The 3962-nt window shown below is 51.0% G+C and overlaps 1 pseudogene; it reads right to left on the reverse strand.

The window, feature by feature from the left end:
• Positions 1–853: 853 nt before the first annotated feature.
• Positions 854–1240, reverse strand: LOC103082876 (protein BEX1 pseudogene; annotated as a pseudogene).
• Positions 1241–3962: the final 2722 nt, after the last annotated feature.

Raw genomic sequence — 3962 nt, forward strand, 5'->3', positions numbered from 1 at the left:
GGCTTCCCCAGCCGCCGGACACTGCCCCGTGGTTTATGTCAAATTGTCAGCCCCAATCCTGCTTTCCCCCTGGGCAGGGCCGCCTTCAGTGGGCCTCAGGAGAGGTGGCCTGTCCAGCCGGCGTGTTTACAGTGCTCAGACGCCGCCGGGAACCTGATCTGGGCAGACCAGGGTGGGCCGCCCCACGGGGCCCAAGCCGTGTCCACACTCATTTCCCGGAGACTGAACATGGCCTGCCCGCCCGCCTTGCTGAGTCCAGCTGCCCAGCCACCCGCCCACGGAGGGCCCAGCTTCTTGCAGGCAAGCGCCATGGACAACTGCAGAATTGCACAAGGGCCCGGGGAGCCAGAGCAGGGCTGAGGGGAGGGGTGTGCAGAGGGAGAGAGGAAGGGGCGTCCCCCCTCCAGACAGGTTCATGCTGTGTCCCCCCAGGCAAGTGTGCTCTCTGCCCCCCTGCCCAGGTGTGTTTACCCTACTGACCTGCTGACGGACCAGCTCTTCCCCACACCCAGTCACCTGGGTCAGAGTCAGCACACTGCAGCCCACGGGCCAAATCCGGCACCACCTGTAAGTGGAGATTGTCTTTTACATTTTTTTTTTTTTTTTGCCTTTTTAAACTGCTTTATTAACTTCACAATATATAAAGAACATCTCTCCATGCAATAGTTAAAACTCTCCTGCTGACAGAAACTTACAGATCGGGTCAGAAACACAACATTCAGTTAGAAGCTGGCCACAGGAGACCCAGAAGAAACAAGTGACACCAAAAGGTTTACAACAAAGGGACGTCACAAACATGTAAGTTTAGGAAGCAGGTGTGTCTCCCTACTAACTTCAGGGAAAACATCAGGATTCAAGGCATAAGGCAAAACTCATCATGATGGTCACGGAGAGGGGGGCCAGTGCTAACTGCCCGCAGACTATGACTCAACTGCTTTTCCCTCAGCTTTTCCATCAGCTGCCTCACCTCCTCCCCAGCTCATTGCATATTCTCTTCTCTCATCCTTGCCTGTGGCTCTTCAAGCCTCTGAGTCATGTCCCATCTATACTGCAGGATGGGCTGCCTAACACGGAACCTCCTACGATTTCCCCTAGGTACACAATATTCACCAGCTTCCAAAAGGAGGGCGAAAGGCTCTCCTTTATTAGCATCTTGCCCCTTTTCATCAGTGTTTTCATTCTCCTGGTTGGCATTTTCCACGTAGAGATTTTTTACAGCTTGTTCCTCTTTGGACGCCATTGCTCCTGGGCCCATCCTCGCTGTCTCCGGCTCCTCCCGATTTTTGCTGCAAGTGCGCCGCGCGACACTCCCACTCGCAGACCTGCTGCCCCCGCGCCTCGTACTCCTGGGGGCCGACCCCGGCCCGCCCTCCCTCAGGGCCACCGGGAGCAGGGACCGAGAAGGGGGCGAGCTACAGCTGTGTCTGACACTAGCGCTGGGCATGCGCGAGTTGGCGTGGGCTGGTCACGTGCGCCCTCTTTTACATTTTTTAATGGTTGGGAAAAAAAATCAAAAGAATATTTTAAGACACATGAAAATTATATGAGATTCAAATTTGTGTCCATAAATGAAGTTTTAGTGGAACACAGCACTGTTCACTTACGTATGTCTGTGCTTGCTTTCTCCCTGCAATGGCAGAGTTAAACAGTTGTGAAGGAGACTGTATGGCAGGCAGAGCTGAGATTATTTACTATATGGCCCTCCACACAAAACACTTGCCCACCTCTGATCTAAATCATTCGTGAGTGGCAAGTATAAACCTCAGGTGTCAATCTCGGGAACCAGCATGGGAGTAAAGGGGGCAAGAAACGTCACTTGCTTTGTTTCCTATAACCTAATTTCTTACCCCATGTTTCTGGGGTCAGTCCACGTTTCGGGGATCACATGATGTCAAGCTGCGGGGTGGGGGCAAGGCATTGGCCCACACTGATTGCATCTGAGGCCCCCCCCCGACATGACCCTCCTGAGGCTCTTATCACCTCCCAGCAAAGCCGCTTAGGACACACAGGACTGGCTGTTGCTTCTCCTCTACTCCCCTTTACTTGGTCTGTAAACTCTCAATTCCACAAGCTCAGAGACTTGGAGAACAAAGGCCAGGAAGGCTTGCAGGCCTTCTGTGTTCTGCCTGTCACATACCTCCCCTGGGGCAATGAGCACAGGGAGGAAGAGGAGATCCCAGGGCAAGAGCAGGGAGACACAGACGGGAACTTCAATCCAGCCAGACATGCATTCATTCACTGCTCTATCCCACTACCCAAACACGCACGCATTCATTCCCCCACTCACTCAGGCCATTAGTCATCCTTTGTGGAAGAGCCGATGCCCCGCCAGACCCTATAGGAAGGCAGAGGTGAGCACGGCACACCTGGCCCTCACATTGTCCGTACTCCAGGGCAGTGACTGATGGCAAGTGTTTGCTGCCTCTGCGGGAGGAAAATAGTCCTTATTTGTAGCATTTATTACTTTCTGTGATGTAAATACTCCAACCTGGCCAAGTTCAGGTTGCCCACATGATGTCCCTAACCATGCAGCTGGGAAGAGATGCATGCTATCAACTCTCAGGAGCCGGCTGCTGCCTGGAGATTCACACACATTAACAGACATCACACACAGCATGATTGGTATGGAATGAGAAAAGCAAAAGGGCATGGGGGCACAGAGGAAGAGCACCAATCCTGACTCAGAGGGTCAATCCTGGGGGGCTTCTTAGAGGAGGTGACTTTTAGACTTGGACTCTGAAATAAGACAGCTCCCTGGAAGGGAGCTGGCTTGAGTCCCCAGAATGGTTCTGACCTGCAATAGATTGTGTTCTTGCTCCTGATTGGCTTTCAGTGCCTCCCAGGGGAAGTTTACATTAGACTAAGCTGTTGTCCTGCTTTGGCCAGTGGAAGTGAGTGAAGAGCTATGGTGTGGTTCGGCCCTTTCCCTTTTTTTCTCTCTGTACTGAGTATGTCATGTCCCAAGTAGGGACAGCTCCTTCACAAGGTTCCTGGAATAAAAAGGATGCATGGAACAGAGCCACAGTCAACCCACAGCCACCACAGACAAAATATAATGTGGGCGAAAAATAAACTTGTTATTGTAGAGCCCCTATTTGGGGCATGCTATAGTGTGTCTGTTACCACAACATAACTGAGAAAAAAACTGACTGATGTTCAGTCCTTCCCCATCCAGAACTGGCTCATGCCCAAGCATCCCTCCATGAGCCACTAGTTTTGAGCAAAGATTTACCCAACCCAGGCTGCTAAGGCTAGTGAAGGGTCCCTAAAATGTCCAGAATTCTCTACAGTTCCAGCATCATCCCCTGGTCCTGGAAAAACAAATGAAACCACTTCATAGCAGTACCTCCAGTTCAGTTCTCCCATCCCACGGCAGCTTTTTGGAAGTGTCTCTCTTGACACCAAAAAGACAAAAACAAAACCAAAAAACCTCTTAATTTCAACACAAAGTCATTCCAGACATTGAAATTTCTCTCTCTGAGGAACAGACCAAATTTTGTGCAAAAGAAGAGTCAGGATGAGGTGGACAGGAAGCAGAATCTGCTGGGCAATGCCAAGAACAGAAAGAAAGAGACCACTCCTGCCCCCAGGGAGCTCCCAGGCTGGTGGACCAACAGACACATGAACAAACACATGCAGTCAAGTGTGGTGGTGCTCACCTGTTTGACGAAGTGCTGTGGAATCACAAAGGAGGCAGCCACTAACACTACCCAGAAGGCCATAAATCCTTCTGGAACAAGTCAAGAGATAAAGGGATGGATGGGGGAGGATGGCTGGATGATGGATGGATAGACAAAATAAAATAAAATCTACCTGGAAGGATCAAAGAAACTTTCACATAGGACCCAGACCTGAAAAAAATGAGAATATCACCAGGTAAGGAATATGGACAGAAGAGATGATGTTCTAGACCAAAGAACAGCACATGAAGGTAGGGAGGGATGCAGTTCACCGCACCGAGG

Source organism: Lipotes vexillifer, unplaced genomic scaffold, assembly GCF_000442215.2.
Source record: "Lipotes vexillifer unplaced genomic scaffold, Lipotes_vexillifer_v1.1 scaffold13, whole genome shotgun sequence".
NCBI lineage: Eukaryota > Metazoa > Chordata > Mammalia > Artiodactyla > Lipotidae > Lipotes > Lipotes vexillifer.